Source organism: Lemur catta, chromosome 1, assembly GCF_020740605.2.
Source record: "Lemur catta isolate mLemCat1 chromosome 1, mLemCat1.pri, whole genome shotgun sequence".
NCBI lineage: Eukaryota > Metazoa > Chordata > Mammalia > Primates > Lemuridae > Lemur > Lemur catta.
This window is the reverse complement of record NC_059128.1, coordinates 207129968-207142498: the sequence shown is the minus strand read 5'-3', so window position 1 is coordinate 207142498 and position 12531 is coordinate 207129968. Positions and strand designations below refer to the sequence as shown.

Genomic DNA, 12531 nt, shown 5'->3' with positions numbered 1-12531 from the left:
AGCAACAGGTCACACCACACGCCTTTTCGAAGGAAGTGGGTAAACAGCACTAGGACTACGTGGTTTTTTTCCCCTTTAAACTTAATATGGATTTACTTTTTGGTGCAGGGTACTGAAATGAGGAAGGGGCGCGGGAAGCAGCTAAGGTGTGGCGGGTGGAGCAGGGCATGGTGGGTGGCTCGGGGCGACTGTCCAACTAGTATTTCTGGAAATGGGCAGTGCAGGAGTTGGTGTGTCATTGTTCTCCCGCGCATCCGCAGCGCTTCCCCCCAACTCCAGCCCCTCGTGTGCTTCTCCCTTAGCTCGCTCTTGCCCTTGCCCTCTTCCTTTACAGGTGCCAGCACTCTCTCCTCACACCGGCCCGACAAGAACATAGGAGGCCACAACATCTGTTCACAAAACCCTTGCTTCCACGTAACTTGCTCTGTTCTTAAAAATAAACGCTGCTCGGACTTTGCGGCCGACTCCAGGGCTGAGGACGGGCAGGGCCTTGGGAAACTGCCATTTCCTTGTCCAACTCAGCTCTTTAGCCCGGGACCTTACAGCTTGCCCTCTTACCCCCAGCCACATCTCCCACCAGACTGTCTCCATTCAGTCAGTGCAAAGGGAATCCTGGTACTCTCTTCCCCTCTCCCCATTTTCCTCCCAAGCATCCCCCAAAGAAGGATTTCAGCTGTGCAGGTTCAAATGCAGGCTGAGGAAGGAAAGAGAGAAACAGAAGGACGCTCAAAAGAGCAGGCCATGGGGGAGGGTAATTCAACTTCCTGGCATCCCGTGGCACTGTACAGAGGTGGCTTTGGGGCTGCACTCACAAACTCCCTCCCACGCAGAGTTCCCAGGACCCAAGCAGAAACTGCCCTGGCATTTCCCCCGCTGACTTCTGCCGTGGTGGCCGCAGAGCCGGGCCGAGCAGGTCTGGGGCTGCGCTGCGGAGGGGCTCTGGGCCTAGGAGGCGGGGGCGGTGCTCTCCAGGCACAGGTGCAGGCAGCGCGCGCAGGGAGGAGGCCAGGACTTGGGAAGGGGGAGCCCAGCAAGGGCCGGGCTGGAGGAGGATGGGATGGGGCGGGGGTAGAGGGTCAGGAATCTTGCCCGCCCAGGACCCAAGAGGGTAATTTTAGCCGCTCTTCCATTGTCCCGACGTAAAGATTTCAATAGGTAGGCGCTCAATGCGGAGGGCAATGGCAGCACGTCCGTTACAAATAGGTAGTTTTGTTTCTCTTGTTGTCGCTACACGGAGTCAAACAAAGCCTCGTCTAAGTTTCCTTCCACTCTCTTGTTGGGATCTTTGTGGCTAAAATGCACTTGACTACAAAGGGGGGGGGGGAGAAAAAAACCCTGATGCCATTTCTTTTTTATAAAGAGCTTAAACCATCAGGGTTACTTATTTTCTTTCTTCTGTAACACTTTCTCCGCCCCCCTCCTCCCCTGATCTACCCTTACTCACACTAAGAAAATGTACTGAATAGTATCTACCAGCCACGTTCCATTTATTATCTTTACAAAACTGTGCATTGTTTTGTTCCTTACTAACCTTCTACCCACAACTGCCCTTCCCCTTTCCTTCCTCAACTTCTCCAATCTCTGCCCTCACAGGCCTGTCTGTTACTGTCAAATTCAAGCTAAGTGTGCTCACTGGAAACCCAGAAAAGTTGTGAAAAAAGAATCCTGCAGACTTTTCTTAATAAATTATTATTTCCAGTCAACCGTCCTGCCCGCCCCCCACCAAGGTTCTCCTTTTTCTCTTAAGTTATGGTTTGCTTTAGTTCTTGGGCACCCAGAAAGGGTGAGACTGGCCTTCTCAAAACGCATAAATATTCGGTACTATTCAAAATACAGCAATGCTTTATGTTTAATCGAGGTGTAATATTAAGCTAAACACAGACCTGAAGACTAAGAAAGAGAAAAGGTTGACAATCTGGAGAAGAGAAGGCGGCCACCGGCTTTTCAGCGCGGCTGGTTTCAGGGATGTGGCTGGTGCGCCCCCTGCTGGTAGATTCGCTTTCCCAAGACTATTACTTTTATCTTTAAAAGTAGGTGTTCGGAAATAAAGGAAAAAAATGAGGGGGATGGAAGATCAAACTATTTACACATAATCTAAAGAAAAGAAAAGTTAACACATATAAGCTGTGGAACTAAATCATAAGAATCAGATTTAATTTGCTTAACTTAAAAATATACATACAATCTCAAGTGAGAAGTTAAACCACGGAAAAAAATAGGTACAAATTATGAGATTCAACATATGAATGAATTATTATTGTTCAGACGCCATGAAGAGCAGACCAAGCATTCACTTTATGATTGTGTATGCATTGGTCTACTTAATAGCATTATTCCAAGAACTTTAAAAAGCTTATGATAATTAAGTTTGAAGAAACCAAGGGGTTGGTGTGGAAAATGGTAGTGTATATTTATTAAAATAATTATTAATAACGGATGATTATAGACGCAAATCTTTTAAGTCTCGCTGTCTTTCTCTTAAGGCACAACTTTTTTCCTTGGGATGATATATAACAGCTTTTACACATTCTCAGATGCATGTGTTTGTGCCTGAACTCTATAATAATGCATTTAAGAGGTTAAAGGGGCTGGCTAGGTCTTTTATTAATTGGTTTTATCACATAAATAAGCCATGGAAATACATTACAATTGTGTTATCATTGGTTGCATTTATTTACAGCTTTATTTTAATTAAGCCTGCTGTACTTATCGATGCAATAAACTAACTGTGGCTGGCATTTATGCATAATAATGTGCTATGAAAATAAGATTAAAGAAGATGGTGATAGCAGAAACAATTTTCTCATTAGATTTTAAAGAACATATGCATTAAAAAAAATCAGATCACTGCCCACTCGATTTCAATCTGGCACCATCACTGGCCCCTAAATATAATAATAACTATAGCAATCTCAGAAGATGACAGAAGCAACACTGTTTTAGGTTTATAATAGATGGCTACAATACTAACAACAATATACCATTGACTACTAGACAATAAAAAAAAAAGACTTGGAACAGGGTGCTTCATCTTCTCAGAATTTAAAACGCTGCCATTGGCACAGTTTATGAAAATTAAAAGTGCTTAATCTAAAGAGAGTGTAACACTTCCCTTCCGTGGGCAGCAAAAAGCTATACACTTTTACAGCAAGATTAGTAATTAGTAAGAAAAATGTATAATTCCTGGGACATTTTGATTTGATTTGTTCTACTATAGGCCCTAGCCAAAAAGCCTTAACTGCTAAGTGAGACTAAATTTTATTTAAAAATCTTTTGCATTGATTTTTCTCTCCTAAACTCCCCCCATCCCTCCTCAAGCGTTATATCTGAAGCCAACTAACAATTTTGTGGAGATAGAGGACTGTAGACTTATTTTTTCTTCTTAGTGGCAAATAGAGGTTTAACTTGCAGTAATTAGGTGAGAACTAGCCAAGCATCTTACTATTATGATGCTTGTTAAAAAACGCTTCTTTTCTGCATCTGCATTTGAGTGTGTTCCCCTCCTCTCTTAATCTTCTTATGGAAATGAAGGCAAACGGCAGGGAACCTGCAGAGTCTTGGAGAATGTCCTTGTTAACTGGAATTTCTCAGCATTGCTAATTAGCAGAGTTTGACGACCACCAGTATTGGGAAAAAGCTCTGTTTAACCACTCACAAACCATTCCGAGGAAGAGCAGACTAATTTTATTTTGTAATTAAAATCTGAAAAGGGCCCTATTTGACAGTTAGGGCTATGAGAGTTTTATCTCCCCGTGAAATAATTACTGCCTTGATAACTCAATTTTCTGAAAAATGTCAACTGTGGGCTCCAAAAGTTTTAATTTCATTACGTAAGGAAAAAACGCAAGAAAAATAGAAGAAAATGTACAGAAAGGCTTTCTAATTCTGGAACTGGGAGCCCGATTTGGCCAAATGACAGTTTTTTTCCTCCCTTTTTTGTAATGTTTCCTCCAGATCCTAACCTTCCAACTATCTCCTCTCCAAGTGACCATGGCAGTGATCATACTGCAGTGAAAGAGATCATACCAATGGTCTGGAAAGTAAGAAGCAAATAAAACTAAAAAGAGAAGTACAGCAACCAGAGAGGAGTTCCTAGTTTTGAAAGCCAAAAATAAAGGAAAATTCAAATGTTTAGGACAATGCTAGTGTGCTTTGGTAAGGTGAGATTTTAGTTATATGTATCCCTTAATACAAGAAAACTGAGAATTATGGAGTAAATAGACTGGCATAAGCCAATTTTTAAAATGTTTCCTTTTCTCCTGTAAATCACAAAAGATCTCAGTCACTCCAAACTAGAGCATACCTCAAGACCTCCAGAATGATCAAAGTTGGATTCTTCAAGATTTAAGAAACAAACACAGATTAATGAAGGAAAAGATATATTTCTTTTCCTTAAAAAAGTCTCCCATACTTTCCAAAAATAGTCAATAAGAAATATGCTGGATAAAGTTAGGATACGAAAAGTAAGAGCAAAAAATTGAAACTGAATTGTACTGTTGTCAAATTTCATTTCTAAGGACACTTTACAGAAATTCCTAGAGGGGACAGACACCTTAATTTTTACAATGCCATTTTCAAAACGATAGAAATTCTTTCCTCTACATTTTCTCCATTTTTTTCCTATGTCAAACTTGCAAGTATTGGAAATGTGGAGGATTACTGACAGGAACTATAATGAATGTTTGTAGATGATACAAAGAAAATATATATATCTCTATCCCTTTCTATTTATGAAGATATAGATATGCATATGGATGCATGGTGGGTTGGCAATTTCAGATTACTTAATCATATATTTTTCTTCTTGTCTGTCTCTTTAGCACCTTGCCTTTAATTTCCAGAAGTGGTATTACACTTAACAAATGAACAAGGGGATAACAAATGCTGTTTCAGTCCAGACCCAATTTCACCAAATAATTTCACTCAAGAGCTGTAAGGGCCCTTGAAACCTAAGGAATGCAGAACTGCTTTGCATTCAGATCCCCCCCCTTTTTTTTTTAACTCATTCTCTTTCATCTAATTCTCACTGATGAAATAAATACATTTTAAAAATAATTCAACAGTTAGAAAACTAAATACATTTCCCCTTTATTTCAAATTATAGCAACAAAAGTAATATATAATTATTTATGTATGTCTTTCAGGCTGTATATATTAATCATCATATTACTTACAGAATCATACATATGTGTACATGCTTCATATAGTCCAGCTCAAATATTTTCTGGAAAAAGAAATTCACACTTCACAATTTCACTTATATTTCTGAATTATCAAGCAATTTTAACATAAGTTAAGATTCTGTCCCTGCACTGCAGCTATTGTTCAGGAGAAAATACAGTGTGCCCATTAAATGATCTAACTATTTAAAATAGGACAAACTAAAAACTTAAAGAGCTGCCACCAGTGGTTTTCAATTGCATTGAACCTATGATTTTGATTTTAAAAATCAGAAGAAGAGAATAAAAAAAAGGCAAACAAATCACCAGAAACTCCAGGTTGCCCCCCCCCCAAAAAAAAAAACCCTGGACCCTTTTATACCTCTAAATCATTGCTTGAGTGTCTAAATACATATCTCTTTGATTGACCACACTATCTTGTGCAATTAATCATACCAAAGGAAAAGGATTTCCTTAGAATCCTAGTTTTCCACTGACTAGGATTATTACAATCATTTTAGAAAAAAAGACAATTGTTTTACACTTTCCCACTGTTATTATTTAACTGACCACAACTTCTCTGGGAAAAATAAACCTATGCCTTCCTTAAGTTTTCTCTAGCTCATGTTAAATGACTCCAGTGCAGGCTGGGCTACACTTTCACTGCAGTGAAACCAAACAGGGAGAACCCCTTTCACTGGGAATTTAGTCTTCTTTCTTCTGGAGGTCTCATGGAACATACTACTCCTCTGTTACCCACAAGCCCCTTTCTAGAAGTGCAAATGGACTTAGTACAAACCACAAAAGTGACAAAACCTCAGAGGGCTGATGTGTTTGGCACCCCAAAAAGCAAGTTAGGGAAAGAAATTAGATCTGCTTAGATAAATAGATAAGAAATTAGATGTGAGTGACAGACAGGAATACTATCAGAGGAAAAGGAAGAAAGTCTTCCACCTGTGGCATGAAAAGAAGTTGAAGTAAAGCATTGAAAAAAAAAAATTCTACAACCACCATCAGCCCTAAATGAAACTGTTACTTTTTTCAAGGATTTGCAGCTGCGGCTTGCCCTGGAAAGTGCTCTAAATCAAAGTATACACCCATCTTGGGCGGGCTGGCATCCTCAAGTCCTCCCATTGACATCAGGAACCCTCTCCTAAAAGCTCTTCTGGCCTCAAAAGAAATGCCCGAGAAGTCGGCCTTCCCAGGGGCCCACTTCTGCCTGCCCCTTAGCGCCCCCCTCCCAGTCCCGGCTCAGATGGAGTCGGGCTTCCAAACCCATCCCAATGGAATTCTCAGATCCCTGGCTTGATAATCTTTAAAGGCTCCTTCGGAGCTGGGGCTCTGACTTTTATCTTCCCTGCTACCCTTCTTCCCTTTTTGTTGGCTCTCCCCACTCCTCTTCCCTCTCGCCCCACCCCCCCTTCTTGATTTGAAGATCATTGACACGATAGGCTCTAATGAGTCCTTCAGAAACTGTTATGATCTACTGTGACAATCTCTGCACCTAATTCACAGATTATTGACAAGCACCGTGGGCTCAATGGTGTCAAGTTGTACTTGTGGTTTCAACACCCTCCAGCAACCCACGTAGCTGCTGGGCCCTGGATGGGGACCCACAGTCTGAGATGAGTATCAGTCTACACCTCAACTCCTTCAAGCCGGGCTGGACTTTCTCCCTGGCGCCTTTGACTGTCTCAGGGTGGGATCAACAGAACTAAAGGATCTCCAGAGTTTAAAAACAAAGTGAAAGGGCAAACTTAATAAATGAGAGTTATCCTTGAATCTTGGTCTTCATAATGAGTCATTTTTCCCTACACCCAAATAGCTACCAAGCTCCAAACTACATATACTGGTTTTCAGAGTGCGGGTTCTTTCCTGGGTTCACTATGAAAGGTGTGAGGGATGAAAGGAAGAAAGGGCTGAGGAGTTGGCACGGATTCAGTGGGCCTAAGCTAGGTTGGCCCATCCGCCTGGATCGTCCTCAGAATCGGGCAAGATTGACTACTTCCAAAGCAGGGCGTCCAGCCAAGCCGCGCGGGCTCGGGCCTGGAGGCTGGGACAAGAGACCAAAAATGCCCGCCCCGCCCCTAAAGGACGCTTTGCCGCCGCGGAAAAACGCGGCCGATTGCCAGCCGCTGCGGCTTTGCCTGCTGCTATGGAATCAGTCACTCACTGCCCTCCTCCCCAGCCCCCAGAGATGGAAGGGCTGCCTTCCTGCTGGCCGCCTTGGGGCGTGGGATTCGGGCAGGGGCCGGAGCCGCCTGGGACCACAAAAGTAACGCTGTGCTGGGAGAGCTGGGTGGCATTCCCAGGCCTGGGCCACCCACTTGTTTAGCTCTTTTTCCTCAACTAGGGGTTGTGCTTGCTCCTTGGGCTCTGGAAAGTTGAGGACTCGCTCTTGGCACGCACACCCGCCCGCATCCAGGTGCGGCCCCTCTCTCCCGCCTTCCCACAAAAGCCTCCCGACAGGCTGGGACCCCTGGGTGCGGAATAGGGTGGAAATCTCCAGGACTCTATTGTACATTTTACATCACTTAAGAAGAGTAGGCATAGACCCCCTTTCGTGGGTCGCCTCCTAGGTTTTGCTGGCTTTGGCCTCCTTACCCCGCGGGCTGCGGGAGCCACTGATCAGTGTCCAGACCTCAACGGTCAGCGCACCGTTTGTTACCTTACCCGTTTGGCGCTGATTCGCAAAGCTAGCCCCGACTCAAAATTCCTGTAATGGGGACAAACCTTTTGGAAGAGCAAAGGGTGGGGGTACTGTGGCTGTGATCCTGCTTGTCCACCATTTCGATAAAATTCCAGGTAGAGATTTATCAAAAACCCTAATCCTTTTTCTGCCATTACATCTGAACCTACCTACTAAAAAACCTAAGCCGAGATCCAATTCTGGAACCATATGGATAAGGCATCTCTCCTCTTATGGAACAGACAGCAATTCCCCTTAAAATGCAGTCTTGAATAGGGTAACATAAAAACGTGCATAGCCATGGTATTAAATATTTTTTTAAAGCCATTCTTTTATGAAAAATTAAGCTGGTTTCCTTCAATAGGCAAACTTAAAGGGAAAAAAGCAAACCCTAAACTTATTAAGGTTAAAAGTTAAAATTGTAAGTACATCGTGAGCACGGAAATCATAAAACATCTTGTTCATTTAGCACAAAAATTGTTTCTGTTTGATTTTAAACAACTAAACAAATCCACATTTTCCCATTCATAGGATGTGTCATCTTTACAGTTTATCTTTCTGAAATAATTCAAAGGCTATTTTTGCCCTCACTTGCTGGCCAAAAAAAAAAAAAAAAAAAAAGTCAAAGCTCTTTCTTATGTAGACAGGTAGTTTTTGGAAGTGTAAAAATACTGCTCTTTCCTTAGGATAATCTGGTGGATTCCTAGTCAATGAAATGCTGAATTTCAAAGAAAGCACTCCTTACCATTGGTATACCTTCTCTGAAATCCTAGGGCTAAGATGAAAGAAGAAAGATACCAGGCACCTGTTTCTTAGACAATATCTGGAATTTAACTGCTAGCCAGAAAAGGAAAAGTTTGATCAAGATTGGTTTGGGGGATGGGAAACACTCAAAGAAGAGACTGGCCTTTTAATTACATTCTAGAAATAAATAAATAAATAAAAAGAAGCAAGTTATTTCGTTTACTCAGAGATTCAGTTACAATACTTGCAGGACCTTCGAGGGCATTCAAGACGCTTCACAATGTCAGAACAGCAAGCAGCAGCATCTTTCGTTTAATTTTTTGAAATGTGGACAAACAGAATAAGTAGCCTTTGCTTAATTCTTCACGGCTACAGAAAAAAATATTCTTTGTTTTTCGTCATGTTTCTTTACCTGTTTTACCATCGCAGAACCTTTAATAGGAGTTCCAAAACCAAACCCGGGTAGGGGATGGCTGGGATGTGAGGAGGAGGAGTAGGTTAGCCTTTATTTTTTATTGAATTAAAATCGTATTATCGCCTCTTCAGTTTTTTATTGAGTTAAAATTATATTATCTGTCAAGGATATAAAAACTTGTTTCCGCACCCCCTTTCCTTTTTGGAGAGTAATAAAGAGTTTTTTCTAACCCCAGAGCAAGGTTCTAGCGATTTCCGGGACTGGCGCTGCGCAGCTCCTACTGTGTCCAACAGGGGGCGCTAGGCACGAACCTGCGCGGCGGCTCAGCGCCGCTTCACATCTGAGTCGGGTTCCAGCCCCAGAAGGCGAGAGCCGCTCGCGGGGTCGAGTACAGAGCTTTAGTCTTCGTGGATAAAAAGAGATTAAAGGCTAAATTCTTTTTTGGGTGTGTGTGTGTGTGTGTGTGTGTGCATGTGTGTGTATGGGGAGGGGGGTTATCAATTTTAACCAACTACGAAAATGTAGAGCTTTTTATCCTTTGATGTTCTCATAAAGAAACTCCTATCGGTTGAGAAATTACACGGTTTCTGTGCCAACACTGCAGCTATATAGTGTGGGGGAAATTATTTAATTAAAAATATATTTTCCATCTGTTCACATGATCTTTTTAGAAGTACTTAAAAAGCTGACATTGATCCCTTGGCCTGTTAACCCTGCCCCAAGTTTCAAATACTTTTAACTATATTGAAGGCCCTTCTATTAATTTGAAGTGGGGGAAAGAGACCCAAATATTTAAATTCTCCCTAAATAGCTACCCCTCTGCATCCTCCTCCCTTCTTTAAACAGGGGCTTTTATGTGACTGACACATTTCACTCTGCGGATTCTACAAAGCCAGGTATAAATGACAAGCGGCTCTAAATAACAATAATAATAATAAATCTGATTTTGGACTACATAACATCCAAGTACAGTATAAGAAGAAATCTAAATAAAATTGTAATCCACCCACCCCCCCAACTAAAAAAAAAAAAACCTTCACCTGTATTTAAATAGCATGCCTTTAATTACAGCAGTTGGGGATGCATGAGGCTGAAATGAAATTAGCAGTCATTACCAGTCCTTTAACTCTGTGGTGCTTTTGATCAGCACTAAATTAGCTTTCCAGTCCTAACAAAGACTCTACAGCAAGCAGTGGGCTGTAAATAAGACAGCGCGACCTGCCCTCAACACCTTTTCTCTTGTCAATCATAGCTCTATCATTCAGCCCAAGATTAACCTTTATCTACCAAATTTTTGAAAAAAAAAAAGGAAAAAAAAAAGAAGGAAAGAAAGAAGAAAAAGAAAAAAGAAATAGGAGGCGGGAAGGAAAGCCCCCTGACCACCACATGTCGCAATAACAGAGGTTCCTAAGAGCCCCCTTTACATTGTATTATAATGAGCCCGTGTCAGAATCTGCAATTTTCAAATCATCCCTTCCCACTCCACCCCCTTACACCTCTCGAGTATATTAGAAGAGTCAGAATGCTGTTCAGGTAGGAAAGGAATCCCTTTCCCCCGAATTACTAATTGGGCGTGGACCACCCTTCATAAGGCAATTTGCCATTAGCCTCCCCTCCTTTATTAGTCTAACAAGATTTCGGGAGAGGAGGGCATGTTTGAGGAGAAAACAGTGATGATTTTAAGGCATATACATAAGTTTCTGGGCTGAAAACAATCAATTTACTCCACTAATAGTCTCCAGTTTCTAGAGGAAAAAAACCCCAAGAGCAATAACAAAAACCCAGCTGCTTTTCCCAGGGCTGAATTACGAAAGTAAAACATTGGTTCAAGTTGCCATTAGAGGGCGCCAGAGAGCAAGCCCCATCACCCCTCGCACAACTTCCCGCAGAAACCCTCCCACCTTCCAGCTTCGCCATGCTCTGTAATTCCTTCTCTCAGGTAATATTTCCTGCTTACCCTGCCCCCTTGCATTTCTGTCTCCCTGTATGTCAGTCTCTCATAAAGAACGAGGTATCGCCATGTCCTTTTGCTTCCTGTTTGTAACCTTCCTCCACCCCAGGTATCACCAAAATAGAAAGACGCCAGTTGAAGTGGTAGCACCCCCTTTATAATATGTACCTTTTGAATCAAATCACTCTTTCCATTCTAAGTAGCATTGGTCTGGAAAAGGTTTCGTGTAGGAGTGAATGCTAGAGTTTAGCATTTTTAATATGGAAGCCTGAATTTTTCCTTCCTGGGTTTCTCTCTGGGTGCTCACGGATCTATTTCTAGATTTTCATAGAAAAAGAAATACACACACCCTTGCAAGGCAACTGATTACGTTCAGTACTAAAACTGTTCAGAAGAGAATAAAATAATGTCATTCCATTTTGCATTTGTTAAAGAAATCTAAATTAGCATTTAATTCCAAAAGTTAACACTTTCAGACTTAAATCTGCCTGTGTTAAATGATTGCCACACAGGGTGTATTTCCAGATCTCTTAAAGGTCAAAAAAAAAAAAAACCAAAACCCAGAATGAGAGGGGAAGAAAGTGAGGTGGGGGGAGGAGTGAGCTAGCAGTGAATGTCAAAGTTGGGTTGCAAGCTACTTACATGTCCATGCCAGATCAGGGTGTTGTCTTGTAGCAGTTTGATTGGCAGGTAAAAAAGCGAAAGAACGTGAGGGCTCCCTGAGCCTCTTGTCAGCCCAAGCTTGATCACTTCTCACCGGACAGAACGAGTTGAAGGAGCTTGCAGTTCCCCTCTCGTCCTCCATCCAAGGCACCGTGAATCCATTTCGGCTTTTCTTCCCCCCAGTCTTTCCATCAGCCTCCTGCCTTCACCCGCATCGCCTTACACCAGCCTCCAAGACCTAGCCTAGCTTTGCCACTGCAATCCCCTGCAACAAGAAAAATCGTTTATGGCTTAAAACCCCAAATGGCTGATTTTTTAAAAGAGAGAGAGAGAGGGAGAGGGGAGAGAGAGAAGAGAGAGAGGGTGAGGGGGAGAGAGAGGGGGAGCGAGAAGAATGCACCCAGAGAACAACAAAAAAGTCAGTTATCCTAACACTGCTCTATCCCCCCACCGTACAGAAGAAGAATAAAAAAAAAAGCTTTATGTTTTTTCAGTGGGTATTCAAAGATAATTTGATGCCATTGTTTCTGCTACAGATGGTTCTTTTAAATACAATAACACGGCTCTTTGTGCAGGCTACCCACAATAAAAATCGAAAGCGTTCCCCTGAATAACCATTTTGTTCTCTCTTGTATGGGGCCAACAAAAGATGCCGTGAGGTAATGGGTTCTGTTTATTGAAGCCATAGAATAGGGGTTTGATAAAGATTTTTTTTTAAAGCAGAAGACCTTGCAAGGTCGGGCTGATCTCTTCATATTTTTTATTAAAATATTTGTCCAATAGATTATTCCTTGGTGCAGCTGCAGGTTTACTCCTCAATTCTTAATCAGCCCAAACATCTGTCTCTTTGAGGAGGCTTTAAAAAATCTACAATCGTATCAATGGTGCAGTAACCTTATCAAATTCCGAG

At 42.0% G+C, this 12531-nt stretch overlaps 1 long non-coding RNA gene across 1 annotated transcript in view; it reads right to left on the bottom strand.

The window, feature by feature from the left end:
• LOC123630303 overlaps positions 1 to 11874 on the bottom strand; it is a 40528-nt gene extending 28654 nt beyond the window's left edge. Inside the window, exon 1 of the long non-coding RNA XR_006732643.1 lies at positions 11601 to 11874. This is a non-coding gene — a long non-coding RNA (uncharacterized LOC123630303). The remainder of the gene's footprint in view (positions 1 to 11600) is intronic.
• Positions 11875 to 12531: the final 657 nt, after the last annotated feature.